Consider the following 17,698-nt stretch of genomic DNA (forward strand, 5'->3'; position numbering starts at 1 on the left):
GTACAACAGAATATGTAAACATAGTACACTGTAAATAACATGATAAATGAGAAAAACAATTCAGTGTGTATATATATACGCACATACTGAACACATACACACACGCAATAATAATAATAATATTAAGTCTATTGTAATTCAGAGGTTATTTGAGGTTGTAGTGTTTAATAGCCTGATGGCTGTAGGCAAGAAGCTGTTCCTGTACCTCGATGTTACAGTTTTCAGGCTCTTGTACCTTCTTCCCGTTGGCATGGGTGAAATGGGTGTGTGGCCAGGGTGGTGTGGGTCTCTGATGATGCTGGCTTCCTTTTGAGGCAGCAGCTCTGATAAATCCCTTTGACGGTGATGGGCTGGGTAGTGTTCACAACTTTTTGCAGTCTTTTCCACTCCTGGGCGTACAAGTTGCCAAACCAGGCCATGATACAACCAGTTAATATGCTCTCTACTGTACACCTGCAGAACTTCATAGGTTCACGGAGTGACTGCTAGATGATTGCAATGAATCCCTTACTCAGTTAAAGCGGATAATCGAGAATACCGGACCCTATCCCCCTCCTCCACCCTTATGATCTGTTAAAATGAGTGTTTACTGTAATTATTTTTTCAGTATTGAAAATATATTATAAAATGTATCAACATCTTAAATTGCTTTTAATATTGTTCAGTACAAATCGATTAATTTATTAATTAAGGTAATTACTGGTACATTTCTCAGTGATTTTAATAATTCTTTTTCTCTTTTATTCAAAGCAGATATTACCTCGCAAAACCGAGGTAAGAAAAGTTAATGGCTTCAATTTGCATTTTTTGCATTTTCTTTGTTCTTAAATTGTAAAAAAATTGTAAAATAATGCTATCGTTTGCTGATAGTAATTATCTATTATGTCATGGAAAATTCATTAAAATCACAGGGGTGTCTACATGCACTTCCTCCAGCTAATAATGTTGGATTATTGGGCAGCACGGTGGCGCAGCAGTAGAGCTGCTGTCTTACAGTGCCAGAGACCATGGGTTCGATCCTGACTATGGGTGCTGCCTGTACAGAATTTGTACGTTCTCCCTGTGACCCATGTGGGTTTACTCCGTGTGCTCCAGTTTCCTGGTGCACTCCAAAAATGTAACAAGGTTTGAAGACCTGTTGGCTTGTATAATTGTAAATTGTCCCTAGGGTGTTAGTGTTAGTGTGCGGGGATCTCTGGTTGGCGTAGACTCGGTGCGGCAGAGGGCCTGTTTCCACGCTGTATCTCCAAACTAAACTAAACTAAATTTAGGCCCAGATGGATCAAATTTAACCCAAGGATAGGGCGTAATTGTAGGAAGATGGGGCAATTCCTACAGGACCTTCAAAGTAAAAGCAATGCAAAAGGAGGTTCATTCTTGAACACAGCGTGCACCAACCTCTATTGGTGTCATAAGCCTTCACCAGCCAACGCTACAGCTGCTGAGGAACCCCAGTACTGGAGCACAAAGATAGTATTTGATGCATATTAGGCAGACCTTAAGGGAGTGAAAAGGTCTCATGATCTGATTATTTTCGTTTGTTCGAGACAAAATTCCATTCATAACTTTAAACTGGAATATTTCGTTTATTTTGGTTTCTGTACTTGCATTAGAGGATACCAAAAGTTCTGATAATCCATGAGGGAGGAAATATGGAGAATGGCATTACTTTTAAAATGGGGTATTGGGGATGCAGTCATTCACACTGCACCGGGATTAGGATTTAGTGGACAGCCTAGGCAGGAAGAAACTATTAAGATTGCTTCGCCCTTACATCTTTCTTCTACAGCATATGGCATTATTTGAATGCATTTGCATTGCTGTAACAGGTTAAGAAGTTACCAGTCCGGATACTTTACACTATGCATCGTGAAAGTTTGTTGAGTATTCAGTGACCTGCCGAATCTCTTTTAAACTTCCAAGAAGGTATAGGCGCTGGTATGTAATTCTTCGTGATTAGTCGGTCGGACAAATCGGTCGAGATGTTAGTTTAGTTTAGAGATACAGCCTGGAAACAGGCCCTTGAGCCCACCAAGTCCACCCTGACCAGCCAGCAATCACCCATGCACTAGTTCTATCCTACACACCAGGGACAATTTATAGAAGTCAATTAACCTACAAACCTGCACGTCTTTAGAATGTGGGAGGAAACTAGAGCACACGGAGAAAACGCAAGCAGTCACAGGAGAACATGCCAACTCCACACAGACAGCACCCGAGGTCAGGATCAAACCTGGGTCTCTGGTGCAGTGAGGCAGCTGTGCCACTGTGTCACAACTGTCTTGTACTAGCACAGATATACCCCCACATTGTGTTGGAAGGAACTGCAGATGCTGGTTTACACCGAAGATAGATTCAAAATGCTGGAGTAACTCTGCGGGACTGGCAGCATCGCTGGATAGAAGGAATGGGTGACGTTTCGGGTTGAGATCCTTCTTCAGAGTTCAGGTCTATCCAGAGATGCTGCCTGCCCCGCTGAGTTACTCCAGCGTAATGTGTCTATCCTGCACATTGTTCTTTTGAGAAGGTTCAGGTAGGCAAACTGTTCTCCAAATACACTGGGCAGAAAGGGGTGGCACACACAGTGGAGCAGCAGTAGAGCTGCCACCTCACAGCACCAGGGTTCCGGGTTAGATTTTGACAGAGGGTGTTGTCTGAGTGGATTTTGTACATTCTCCCTGTGACTGCGTGGGTTTTCTCTGGGTGCTCTGGTTACCTTCCACATTCCAAAGACGTGCAGGTTAATTGGCTTCTGTAAATTGCCCAGGATGTGTAAGAAGTATCCAATGAGTGTCTATTTTCCCAGCTTTCTCCCCACCTAAGTCTGAAGTAGGATCCTATCTTGAAACATCACCTATCCTTGTTCTCCACAGTTGCTGCCTGACCTGTTGAGTTACTCGGGCACTTTGAGATTTTCTACGTACACTAGCATTTGCAGATCCTTGTCGAAACATGAATTCCTACCTGATTAAAGACGAGGATAATCTCCAAAGATCTCCAATTTAGACCTACTAAATAGGCCCTGCCAAGATAGAAACTTATTGGTACACAATTAGATCTATTGAAAATATATAACTTCAATATATTTTTCAAACAGTTCAAGAAACAGTATCAAAGAACAACTCTGCAAAGTAATGCCTTGATTGATACTTTATTGTCATGTGTACCTGGTCCAGTGAGATTCTTTGTTTGCAAACAATACAAGCATGGCGACTCTTGCATGCTTGTACTGTATGCAATCAAAGAATCTCACTGGAGCAAGTACAATAAGTATTAAGGGCATTGACAAAGTTACAAAAGTATTCAATAAAGTATTCAATAAGTATTCATAGCAAAAGGATTTGAGTATAGGAGCAGGGAGGTTCTACTGCAGTTGTACAGGGTCTTGGTGAGACCACACCTGGAGTATTGCATACAGTTTTGGTCTCCTAATCTGAGGAAAGACATTCTTGCCATAGAGGGAGTACAGAGAAGGTTCACCAGACTGATTCCTGGGATGTCAGGACTTTCATATGAAGAAAGACTGGATAGACTCGGCTTGTACTCACTAGAATTTAGAAGATTGAGGGGGGATCTTATAGATACTTACAAAATTCTTAAGGGGTTGGACAGGCTGGATGCAGGAAGATTGTTCCCAATGTTGGGGAAGTCCAGAACAAGGGGTCACAGTTTAAGGATAGGGGGGAAATCTTTTAGGACCGAGATGAGAAAAACATTTTTCACACAGAGAGTGGCGAATCTCTGGAATTCTCTGCCACAGAAGGGCGTTGAGCAGTGACAACTCTTCGACGACCCTTCACTCTCACCGACGTCCCTCTCGCTCGCCGATGGCCCTGCTGGCATACTTAGTGTGCCAATTCTAAGCTTCCAAAAAGTAGACAAGAAATGTCTGTATAATTCCTGGGGAACTGTTTCATGTTCAGAACTTTGCCCCAGCCTGTTACAAGAGATGAGTTTTATAGAAATTGAAATTCATCGTCTCTGGACGAAAAGGTGAAATTGGGTGTAAAAAACCCCACAAGTTTACTTGATGTTACTGATGCTGGAAAATTCCATGATTAAAATGCTACTCCTCCCACTTACTACGGAATTAACAATTGTTACTAACTACTCCCACTTACTACATAATTACCTCGAACACAAGAGTACCAGTGCGCACAGACAGGCGTATACACACACACATTAAGATCGTGTGTGGACACAAAATGCTGGAGTAACTCAGTGGGACAGGCAGCATCTCTGGAGAGAAGGAGTGGGTGAAGTTTCGGGTTGAGACCGTGTATACTACCTTGTTTCTGATCCCAGCCTACAGATGGATAGAAGTATTTTAAGTGCATGAGCAAAGATCTCACAAATTAAATATAACTTTAGCAAATGTGAAATAGTCCATTTTGGCAGGAAACACAGAGACAAAACATTATCTAAATGGTGAGAGATAGCAGAATGTTGATGTGGAGGGATCTGGATGTTTAGGTTTGTTCAGGTCTAGCTTAGTTGAGAGATCTCCTTCTTCTTGCGTAGGGTGTGCACAGCCTAAAGTTGTAAGACAACTTGTTCTGTTTGATCTTCTGTTTGTGCACGCCGGGTTGATTGCATTTGTTGAAACAGAGTGGACCACGTGAAGGTTGCAATCTCCCACCCCAGTTGAGAGATGTAGCATGCAAACAAGCCCTTCAGTCCACTGAGTCCATGCCAACCATCCATCACCTGTTTACACTACATCTATGTTATCTCCACTTTTGCATCCGCTATCTACACATTAGGGGCTATTTACAGAGGCTAATTAACCTACAAACCTGCACGCCATTTGGATGTTGGAGGAAACTGGAGCACTTGGAGGAAACACAAAAGATCACAGGGAAACTGCACAGATAGCATCCGAGGGCAGGATCGAACCCGAGTCTCAGGTGCTGTGAGGCAGCAGCTCTACCTGTTGCTCCACTGTGTGTCTAGCATGCAGATGAAGCAAGTAATTAGGAAAGTAGGCAGGATATTTTTATTTATTGTACTCCTGCTTTCAATGCATGCATTTGCTTGTAACTCCATCATCAACTATAGGTTGAGAATGCAGGAGTACCAGAGCACAGGTGCTCACGGACACACACATCATAAAATCCAGCACAGATCTGATCTGATTCTAATATAGGAGTATTTGGGCCTTGGTCTTGGTCTTGACAGGGTCTTGGTGAGACCACACCTGGAGTATTGCGTACAGTTTTGGTCTCCTAATCTGAGGAAAGACATTCTTGCCATAGAGGGAGTACAGAGAAGGTTCACCAGACTGATTCCTGGGATGTCAGGACTTTAATTTGAAGAAAGACTGGATAGACTCGGCTTGCACTCGCTAGAATTTAGAAGATTGAGGGGGGATCTTATAGAAACGTACAAAATTCTTAAGGGGTTGGACAGGCTAGATGCAGGAAGATTGTTCCCGATGTTGGGGAAGTCCAGAACAAGGGGTCACAGTTTAAGAATAAGGGGGAAATCTTTTAGGACCGAGATGAGAAAAACATTTTTCACACAGAGAGTGGTGAATCTCTGGAATTCTCTGCCACAAAAGGTAGTTGAGGCCAGTTCATTGGCTATATTTAAGAGGGAGTTAGATGTGGCCCTTGTGGCTAAAGGGATCAGGGGGTATGGAGCGAAGGCAGGTACAGGATACCGAGTTGGATGATCAGCCATGATCATATTGAATGGCGGTGCAGGCTCGAAGGGCCGAATGGCCTACTCCTGCACCTATTTTCTATGTTTCTAGGCTTGGCAATCTGGGCTACTCAGCCAACTGGCAGTTGATTATGGTAAAGATAGACACAAAGTGCTGTAGTAACTCAGTGGATCATGCAGCATCTTTGGAGGAAAAGGATAGGTGACATTTTAGGACAGGACCATTTTTCAGACACAGAGGGAGCAGTAAGCGAGGGTCTTGTAGAACGGAGAAAGGAAAAGAAAATCTTCAAAGTGGCCTTGAGGAGATTTCGCAGTGGAGCCAAAATGTAGAAACAACGAATTGCAGATGCTGGTTTATACCAAGATCGACACAAAGCGCTGGAGTAATTCAGCAGGATCAGGCAGCATCTTTAGAGATAAAGGGCAGGTGATGTTTCAGGTCGGGACCCTTCTTACTTTACTCTGGTTGCAATGCTTGCAGTGAGTATTGCTGCATCCATACAGCACAAGCAGTTCAGAGATAGACTGGCATCCACAGTCTTTGAAGACAGCACCTTTTCTCATCAGCTAAAATAGGAGCTGCCATTGCCAACAATTTTACTGTATCCAGTCAGTTGTAAAAAAAAATGACTTTGCACATTCACAATATTAACCAATCTCAATATTTTCTTTTGAATTGTCTAGAACTGCAGTGATTCAACTTTGACTTGTTTTGGAGAGCGAATAGAAAATCTTTCTGCAACGTATGCCAAGTTGAAGATGCATTACAAAAATTGGTTTTCCGTGTGCGAGGTTGGTACTTTCATTTGTAAATAACTTGGAACTTAAAAGAACCAAACAAATTAAAATGTCATAGAGTCATAGAGTGATACAGTGAGGAAACAATGCCCTTCGGCCCAATTTACCCACAGCGGCCAACATGTCCCAGCTACACTAGTCCCGCCCGCCCGCATTTGGTCCATATCCCTCCAAACCTATTCATGTAACCGTCTAACTGTTTCTTGCACGTTGGGATTGCCCCTGCCTCAACTACCTCCTCCGGCAGCTTATTCCATACACCTACCCCTCAGATTTCTATTCAATCTTTTCCCCTTCACTTTAAAGCTATGTCCTCTGTATAATGTATAAACCTTCTCTCATTTTCTCAGCTATCATCTCCGTTCCTCCCCCAATATAGCCGTCATACTAGTTTCACTGTCGTTCTGCTGAGTTTCACTGTTTGTAACACTCGTTATCACCTTCTCCACAGCCAACATTGATATCTGAAACACTGTTGAATGTACTTATTCTAGGCTGTAGTGGGCAGCAGTAACACATCACTAAACTGATTAATTTAAAGCCAACTGGGAACAATGATACAAAAGAGGTCAAAATGACACCTTAATCATTATTCTGCAAAATTTGCAGACCAGGTTTTCTGCCCTCAAAGACTAGCAGAAGTATAATTCACACAATAAAATTTGCTTCAGTACAATCAGCTCTTCTTAATTCAAAATTGATCAATTGAAACGATGATTGTATTTTTAACAGCAAATTCTTACTGTTTTGTTTCTTGCAACATTTAAATCCGATTATTGAAACGATTAATTTTTTTCGACATGAAACGTTTAAATAACAAATTTAGCTCAGAAAAATTGCAAATGACTTTCATAGGATCGATTAAATTATTGATTGGGCTTGTTGTCATTTTAAAAACTTCAAGATGTAAATAACATTGATTTTGATAGTATTGCACAAGCAACTTAATGCTGTAATTCACAACAACAAAAATCAAATTACCAGTTAACCTGTGGGAGATTCCTTCGCATGCTGACAGAAGGTTAAGTGTTTTTTTTAACGACATACAGTTGGGGGCAGTGGGGGTGGGGGGTGGGAGGTTGTTGGAGGTTGGAGAAATACACCATTCATCAATGTTCTTCACCACAAAAATCATAGCAGGCTCCAGGAAGCATGCAGTAATGTACTTGATTTTTAATTTTATATCCACAAGTCTCTTGATTTAAGGTGAGGGGGGAAATATTTGACAGGAACCTGAGGGGTGACTTTGGTGGGGGTATGGAATGAGCTCTCGGAGGAGGTAGCTGAGCCAGGTAATATTGCAATGTTTGAGAAACATTTAGACAGGTACGTGGATAGGACAGGTTTAGAGGAATATGGGCCAAACGCAGGCAGGTGGGACTGGTGTCGATGGGATATATTAGTCGGCGTAGATAAGTTGGGTGGAAGGGCCTGTTTCCACGCTGTATGACTATGACTCTAAGTCTACTGCATGCTATATGAAACCTAAGCTATATATTTAATCAATTTTAGAAATGCTTTCTCCTCAGATACTAGCTATAGTTGTCTACATCACTGTTAAAGGAGCGAAAAGTTGTCCACTATCCCAAGTCATAATCACATCCAATTTTCCCTGCTACAATTGTATTTGTCATCATCAGCTGAACATAGTAATGAAGGTAGACAAAAGTGCTGGAGAAACTCAGCGGGTGCAGCAGCATCTATGGAGCGAAGGAAATAGGTAACGTTTCGGGCCGAAACCCTTCTTCAGGCCCGAAACGTTGCCTATTTCCTTCGCTCCATAGATGCTGCCGCACCCGCTGAGTTTCTTCAGCACTTTTGTCTACCTTCAATTTTCCAGCATCTGCAGTTCCTTCTTGAACATAGTAATGAATATATGAGCATAACATTGACCAAGACCCACAACTAGATATTCTGCTAATACTGAGCTCACTTTGAAGCTTTTATTCATAAAAGAAAGTTACTTAGGAAAAGTATTAAAGGACATTTAGAATTAATAATAATTTGCTATAATATTTCTTTTCTACTAATCAAAACAATACAATTTGAGTTAATATTGTCCCACAATACAAAAGGATTGGCAGATTTTTGGTGTTTTATTTATATTTCAGTGACAGCTCATTCCAAAAGCAAGACGATGTAGATCAAATAGTTAAAGTTCTCTGTAAACTTTTAAATATATCTAATTATTTTCCCCAATCTGAAAGGAAACATACAACACCAACATAAAGTACTAGACGAACTCGGTGGGTCAGGCAGCATCTGTGGAGGGAATGGACAGGCAACGTTTCAGGTTGGGATCATTCTTTAGTCCGAAGAAGGGTCCCGAACTGAAAAGTCCCATGTCAGCCTTGAGAAAGGTATACTTGCTATTTATAGCAATTGCTATTTATAGCAGGTTTCTTGACCCAAAACGTCATCTGTCAATTCCCTCCAGAGAGCTCGACAGGTCCCTGCCTGACCTGTCGAGCTCCTCCAGTACTTTGTCCTTTGCTCAAGGTCCCAGCATCTGCCGTTCCTTGTGTCTCCCATGTAAAACACTAATCAGTTATTGTCAGATATTGTCAAAAGATAAAGAACAGATAGAGAATCAATTAACAATGGATATGTATTACGTCGGTAAACGCCATTATGTCATAATGATTTAAAATTACATACATAAAAGATCAAATTTGATTTTTCAGGATCCCACCAGAATATTTGAAAAGTCAACCAATACATCTTGCTGCAGAAAAAAAGTGAAAAATGTCACAAAATTCCTGACCAGACTCATGACGCGTCTTCAAATTCTGAACAAGAAGATAATGATGCACTAATATGGTGACCTATTACAGACATGAAGGCATAATTATTAATTTAACTTTCTGTTAATTATTCTGTTCCGTAAGTTATACATTTTCAACCATCAATAAAATTATATTTAGTTTTACAAAAAAAACTTTTTTTTTGTGGCTATTTTTTTTAGATTTATTTAAAATCTCTGATTATTAAATTAAAGTTTGTGGTACATCAAGGTATGTTGGTACAATTTAATAACTTATGGGGATAGAGCAATCATATAACTTAAGATTTGCATAACTGATCAAGAATGTCCTCACCTGTTTACATGTTTAATTATTGACTCAAAGCCAAATAATCAGATGTATAAGATTATTCCTTCTTCATTTAAATGTTTTAAATTATTAGTGGCAACCCCAGGCATAGTGTGTACCAGCTGGAGGACGGCACCCAGTTCTGGTCACTGCCTTACAGGAAAGATGTGATAGATAGGGAGCAGAGGAGATTCACTAAGATGTTGCCTGGGATGGAGTGTTTCAGTTATGAGGAGAGATTGTAACAGCTAAGTATGTTTCCCCTGGAGTGGAGGAGGGTAAGTGCAGCTGTGATTGTGGCATCTAAAACTATGCAGAGTAGAGATAGGGTTGACTGCAGGAAACAGTACTCCACATCAGAGGGGATTGAACTATATGACATAAAATTTAGGTAAGAGGTCAAAAAAATGTAACAGCAATCTGAAGGGCTCCTTAGAGTCATAGTCATAGATTATAGCTCAACTTGCCCATACCAACCAACATGTCCCATCTACACTAGTCCCATTTACCTGCGTTTGGCCCATATCCCTCTAATCCTATATCCCTATAAACCAGTCTTATCCATATACCTGTCTAAATGTTTCTTAAACATTGTGATAGTACCTGGTAACGGTTGCGATAGTACCCATACCCAGAGAGTGGCGAGTACCTGGAATATATTGTTGGAAAGTGTAGTGGAAGTAAATTTGCAGACATCTTTTAGGAAATAACTAGACGAGCATCTAAATTCCAGAGGAATTTCAGCAACTTCTGTGTAGTATGGTCTTTCTTTGGTTTATTTTGCTTTTCTATTCTCTGCTCTCCTTTCACAACTCACCCTGCTGTTAAACAATTCTCCACCACTCTCTCAAATTCAACACAAATCTTGTTATCTGTCGTCACTTGGCCTCCACCCTACATTCCAATTTTGTCCCTTTTCTTTGCAACTTAAAATACAATGGTTTTGCAAATGTTCCCATTGCTTCTGACAGGTCATCGGACTTTGATTATAACTTAGTTTCTCTTTCCAGACGCTATCTGTTCTGCTGAATATTTCCTGATTTTACTTCAGACATAATAATAATATGGATCACGATCATAGAATAAGCTTGCATGTAGGGTTCCAACCAAAACAGCTTGCAACAGAGATAAGAGCAGAATGAAGCTTCTGCATCTCAGCCTTATCACTAACCTCATCAATAGTTTGCTACTGCATGTAACATTTTCCACCTTCAGTAACAACAGCAGCACTTGGCTTCCAAAATATTACAAATGAGTGTAAACTAACAGGCGGTGCAGTGGATATACGGCCTAAAGAAATCTATCTCATTGGGTATTGCCATCCAACAAAAGAAGAATTTGATCACAGGTACTTATTTTGTGTTAAAACAGCTCCAAAACCAAACAACACTGCCAAGACATTGCAGACAAACGACAGCAGATTTTATTTTTTAATTGGTATTTGAATTCAATTGGAGATTTACGACTAAGATAGTATTTCCTTGCATAATTATTAAAATTATAAAAGTGTTTCATGGAGTATATATAAAGAATATTTTTCTACTTCTGGAGGAACCCAAAACAGGAAGCCACAATATAATACAAATGTTAAAAATGCGATAAATACTCAGTAGCAGGCAGTTGTGAAGAAGAAAATGAGTTACCATTCCAGTCAATAAACTTTGTTTAGTTTAGTTTAGTTTTAGAGTTACAGCATGGAAGCAGGCCCTTTGGCCCACCGAGTCCACGCTGACCAATGATCCACGTACACCAACACTATCCTACGCACTAGGGACATATTAGAAATATTACCAAAGCCAATTAACCTACAAACCTGTACATCTTTGGAGTGTAGGAGGTAGCTGGAGCACCCGGAGACAACCCATGCAATCACAGGGCAAACGTACAGACTCTGTACAGACAGCACCTGTAGTCAGGTTCGAATCCGGGTCTCTGGCGCTGTAAGGCAGCGACTCTACCGCTGCACCACCTTGCCGCCCGGTGCCACCTACCTGATCTACCGGTTTCTTAACACTATAATTCTCCTTCCCATTCCCACACTGACCTTTCCGTCCTAGGCCTCCTCCATTGTCAGTGAGGCTAAATGCAAATCGGGGAAACAGCATCTCATATTTCACTTAGGCAGCTTACAACCCTCCCCCACCCAAGTCGCACCAGCTTATCATTCTCACCCAACAAACAGCTAAAAATGGCCTTTTTCCTTTATCATCGTTACTTTTTTGCACATTCATTGTTCTATATCTCTCTATATCATCATCTATATCTCTTGTTTCCCTTTTCCATGATGTTCAGTCTGAAGAAGGGTCTCAACCCGGAACGTCACCCATTTGTTTTCTCCAGAGATGCTGTCTGTCACGCTGAGTAATTCCAGCTTTTTGTGGCTATCTACAGATGCTGGTTTATGCACAATATAGTCACCAAATGCTGGAGTAACTCAGCGGGACAGGCAGCATCTCCGGAGAGAGGGAATGGGTGATATTTCGACCTATGGGTCGAAGAAGGTTCTCAACCCAAAACTCCACCCATTCCTTCTCTCCAGAGATGCTGCCTGTCCCACTGAGTGACTCCAGCATTTTGTGTCTATCTTCGATATCAAAGTGGGAGTGAACTGCAGAATTAAAGCGGAAGGCAACTGTTCTTGCCTTGTGGTTTCCAAGGAGATGTTGTGCAAAGTGTCACCCGATCATAGAAACCATAGAACATAGAAAAATAGGTGCAGGAGTAGGCCATTCGGCCCTTCGAGCCAACCCCGCTATTCAATATGATCCTGGCTGATCATAAAAAATCAGTACCCCATTCCTGCTTTTTCCCCATCCCTTGATTCCTTTAGCCCTAAGAGCTAAATCTAACTCTCTCTTGAAATCAATGTTTGGTTTCCCAGTAACCACTCCCTAAAAACCTAACGCAGTATATTAAATTGCCAAGTTAACTGGAAATAATGTTTGGGGCCTTGAAATGGGTTTAATACATTGAAAGGGAAGGAGAAAGTTCTATCAGTAGATTTTCATTCTTTTTTTCAGAAGAGTTAAAATATTTGCAGCTTAATAAACTTAGAATTTTAGCTAGGCCTAGGTTGAGGTTTATTATTGTTTTGCATGCTATCCAATCAAATCAGATAATACTATACATGAACACAATAGAGCCAAACCCAAGTACAGTAGGTAGAGCAAAGGAAAAGATACAAATTAGTATACTGTAGCGGCGCCTGCTGGCGCACGCAGATATCGAACCCGGCGTTCGGAAGCCGCGGTCACATGACTCGAGAGGGGCTGCTGTTTTTGCGCGGTTTTGCTTCCGCGCCACAATTGTTTTGCTGACCACCGTTGTGATCAGACGTGTATGCAGAGACCTGTTTACTAAGGAGCGAGTGTTCAATAAAAAACGTTCAGAAAACTTAGTCATCGTTTCTGCATCCGCTAAAATACTGTAGTTCTCAGCATTGTAGTGCAATAGTTCCAGAGCCAAAGTCCAATGTCTACATGAAATAGATATTGGACCATATCTTAGCTTACGGAAGGACCATTAGTAACTCTTCCCCTAAGTTGCTCTTTGTGGTAATTATGCCAGTCAAAACTATTACATTGTATATTATACATTGCTACTAAAGGCAAACCTTCAACATTCCCTTTTAAGACTTCATAATTTAAATGGCCACATCTTCCTGATTCAAATTCAAAATAAAATGCTCCCACAGCAAGAACAATTCTGACCAACACACTTTTGTCCCATTTTACCAATGAATTTGTTATTTTTAAAACATGGATAAAAATGGTGAAACTTAACCCATAAACCCTTGAGAATTATTGCCTTATCTTACTTACATGGTTAACCTGCAACACTGTTTGCTGCAAGACAGATAACATCAGCTCAGTGATTTTTATCAAATTTGCAAATAGCAACTTGTTTAAAATACCCCACATTTCTCACAGATATTTTCCTTTCACTGACTTCAATGAAAACTACACAAAAACACACACTTTTTAATAAATGTATTTTGTCATTTCACACACTAAGAATAGAAATATGAAACCAAAAAAGCAACCCTCAAGCCAATTCAAACAATATTAAGTACTTAAGCAAATGTAAGGCTCAAATTGAGAACATTGTGTTATTCAACAATTCACAGTGTAAATCACAATGTGAAATAAATTATCTGACAATTTAAAATAGTTAAATTGCCACTTAAAAGCTCAACAGCAGTTCATGAAGAATATTTTCAGAAAATAATACTACTTACCAAGAGTTAGGATACAAACGTATGCCATTTCTCAGATTTTTGTACATCCATTTTTCTGTACTTTTTGATCAGTTAATGAGATAATTGAGCTGGAATAATTCACTTGCATCTACCTCCAGTTGAATGGCCTGAAAATATTTCTTGATTTTAAACAGTTTTAAGGAAAGATTTTGTTTTAAATTCAGCATATCAACACACAGCTATTTATCCTAGGAAAGCGTTCAATTTTTCCGACGACATTCGGAGAAATCATATATGCAAATGAATAAAGCATTTCCTGCCAAATTAATTTATTCAAGTACATAGATAAGGCTAGAACGGTCACTCCTCTGATCCATATGCTGCTACCATAAGATTACCCAAAACAATATTGCAGACAAGTCAATGGATATTTTTAAGGCAGAGACTGACAGATTCTTGATTAGTATGGCTACCAGGGGTTAAGGGGAAACATAGAAACATAGAAATTAGGTGCAGGAGTAGGCCATTCGGCCCTTCGAGCCTGCACCGCCATTCAATATGATCATGGCTGATCATCCAACTCAGTATCCCGTACCTGCCTTCTCTCCATACCCTCTGATCCCCTTAGCCACAAGGGCCACATCTAACTCCCTCTTAAATATAGCCAATGAACTGGCCTCGACTACCCTCTGTGGCAGAGAGTTCCAGAGATTCACCACTCTCTGTGTGAAAAAAGTTCTTCTCATCTCGGTTTTAAAGGATTTCCCCCTTATCCTTAAGCTGTGACCCCTTGTCCTGGACTTCCCCAACATCGGGAGCAATCTTCCTGCATCTAGCCTGTCCAACCCCTTAAGAATGTTGTAAGTTTCTATAAGATCCCCTCTCAATCTCCTAAATTCTAGAGAGTATAAACCAAGTCTATCCAGTCTTTCTTCATAAGACAGTCCTGACATCCCAGGAATCAGTCTGGTGAACCTTCTCTGCACTCCCTCTATGGCAATAATGTCCTTCCTCAGATTTGGAGACCAAAACTGTACGCAATACACTTGGTGTGGTCTCACCAAGACCATGTACAACTGCAGTAGAACCTCCCTGCTCCTATACTCAAATCCTTTTGCTATAAAAGGCAAGGGAGAAGGCAGGAGAATGGAGTTGAGAGGTAAAGATGGATCAGCCATGATTGAATGGCAGAGCAGATTTGATGGGCCAAATGGCCGAATTCTGCTCCTATAACTTATGAGCATTGATCATGAAACCCAAATTAATAACAAAGAGTGAAAGATATCTACATATGTCGATATTCCTAATAGCAGCAGTATGCAGAGCTTGCATTGCCCTTATTCCCACACCAATCATTTGGAAATAAGTTCAAAACTTAAAGTGGCTGAATAGATTAGCACAAGGCTTCTAATAAGTTATAGAGTCATACAACTTGGAAACAGACTCTTTGGCCCAACTTTCCCATGCTGGCCAATGTACCCTATCTGCATTAGTCCCACCTGCCTGCATTTGGCCATATCCCTCTAAACCTATTATAAGGATATGTATCTGTCCAAATGTTTTTTTTTAATGTGTGATAGTACCTGACTCAACTACCTCCTCTGGCAGATCATTCTATATATCTACCATCTATTGTGTGAAAAAAATTGTTCCTCAGGCTCCTATTAAAGCCTCACACATCCCCTTAACCCAGCACGGAAGTCTCTCGAGTCAAAGCCTCACACTCTCCTTCAACACAGTCGCTCCACAACATCTTGCCTTCCTTTTATTGGCTGCTCAATTAGCCAATTTTAAACTCTCAAACGGCTGCCTTTGGGAAATCTTTTGCTTGCCTAAAGGGAGTGCAAATAAGTCTTATCTGATTAGTTCCTTGGTTGGCATGTTTCCTGATTGAGTAGACTAAGAATCAAAAGTGCTTTATTGTCATATGTCTCAGAGAGAACAATGACATTTTTACTTGCAGCAGCAAACAGAATATGTAAACATAGACACAAACTGCTGGGGTAACGCAGCAGGACAGGTAGCATATCTGGATAGAAGGAATGGGTGACGTTTCGGGTCAAGACCTTTCTTCAGACTCCAGCAATGTGTGTTAGTCTGAAGAAGGGGCTCGACCCGAAACGGCACACATTCCTTCTATGCAGCGATGCTGCCTGGCCCGCTGAGTTACTCCAGCATTTATGTCTATCCACGGTGTAAACCAGCATCTGCAGTTCCTTCCTACAGAATATGTAAACATAGTACATAACTTCCTCAAACTCAACAGCGATAAGACAGAATTCCTCCTCATAGGCTCCAAAGCCACACTCAGCAAAATCAATAACCCCACTCTCACCATCGACGGCACCACTGTCTCCCCATCTCCCCAGGCCCGCAACCTTGGCGTGATCTTTGATTCCACCCTCTCCCTTGAGCCTCACATCCGCCATGTCATTAAAACCTCCTTCTTTCATCTCCGCAACATCGCCAAACTCAGACCCTCTCTCACACCTCCCGCTGCTGAAAGACTCATCCATGCCTTCATCTCCTCCCGACTGGACTATTGCAACTCACTTCTCCTTGGGCATCAGCTCCACCTACATCAACCAACTCCAACTGGTCCAGAACACGGCCGCCCGACTCATCACCCACACCAAATCCTGGCATCACATCACTCCAGTCCTCAAACAACTTCACTGGCTTCCCATCTCCCACTGGATCACCTACAAAATCCTGGTCCTCACCTACAAAGCCCTCCACCATCTGGCCCCCCCATATCTCACTGATCTCCTCTCCCCCTACCAACCCTCATGGTCCCTCCGATCCACATCAGCCGGTCTCCTCTCCATCCACAAGTCCAACCTCCACAGTTTTGGGGACAGAGCCTTCTCCAGGGCAGCTCCCAGGCTCTGGAACTCCCCCCCCCCCCCAACTGATCCGCAATTCCGTGTCCCTCACCATCTTCCAGTCCCGCCTCAAGACCCATCTCTTCACCTCTGCCTATCCTTAGCCCCATGTCCCCCTCCCTTTTCATCTGTGCATTAATTGCCTCATATTGTGTTTTGAATTGAATTCTGTCTTTACTTTGTGTACTAGTCATGTCTCTACTATTTATTTCATTCCCCTTACATGTTTTTCCTCTACCTGCTAAATTTTTGTAAGGTGTCCTTGAGACTCTTGAAAGGCGCCCATAAATAAAATGTATTATTATTATTATTATTATTATTAATATTATTATTATTATTACTCTGTAAACAATAAGCCTGTATTCCCTGAGTTAAAGAATGAGAGCTGATCTCATTGAATCTTAACATTATCATTGTAAGAACTTGACAGGATGGATGAAGGAAGGACGTTTTCTCTCTGAGGAGTATGGAACCATGGATTGTAACCTCTGAGTAAGGAGTAAGGACTTACTAGTAAGAGAAATTCATCACTCAGAGCATTGTGAATCTTTGGCATTCTCTCCCTAAGAAGGCTATGAAGGCCCAGTGATTGAGTTCCTTCAAAATATAGACAGATTTCTTGAGAATTAAGGGTATCAAAGATTTGGGACTAGTGCAGAAAAATGGGATCAAGGTCGAGGATTCACCAGCTCTTGATGAGTAGCAGTGAGGACTCAAAGGCCTCGATGGTAACATTCTTGGATGGTTATTTTGTGGTTTTAGAAAATGCTTGAGAAAACCCTGATTTATATTTGATGTGGAGTGCCAGGCTTTTGTAAGTCTGTAAGTCATCCCTCGGAACAGCTTAGTTTATTGTCACGTGCACTGAGGTAGAGCGAAAAACTTCTGTTGTGTGCTATCCAGTCAATAGAAAGCATTACAATAGACAATAGGAGTAGGCCATTCGGCCCTTCGAGCCAGCACCACCATTCATGGCTGATCTTCCACAATCAGTACCCCGTTCCTGCCTTCTCCCCAAATCCCTTAACTCCGCTATTAATCCCTTAATTACATGATTA

This window comes from Amblyraja radiata, chromosome 11, assembly GCF_010909765.2.
Source record: "Amblyraja radiata isolate CabotCenter1 chromosome 11, sAmbRad1.1.pri, whole genome shotgun sequence".
Taxonomy (NCBI): domain Eukaryota; kingdom Metazoa; phylum Chordata; class Chondrichthyes; order Rajiformes; family Rajidae; genus Amblyraja; species Amblyraja radiata.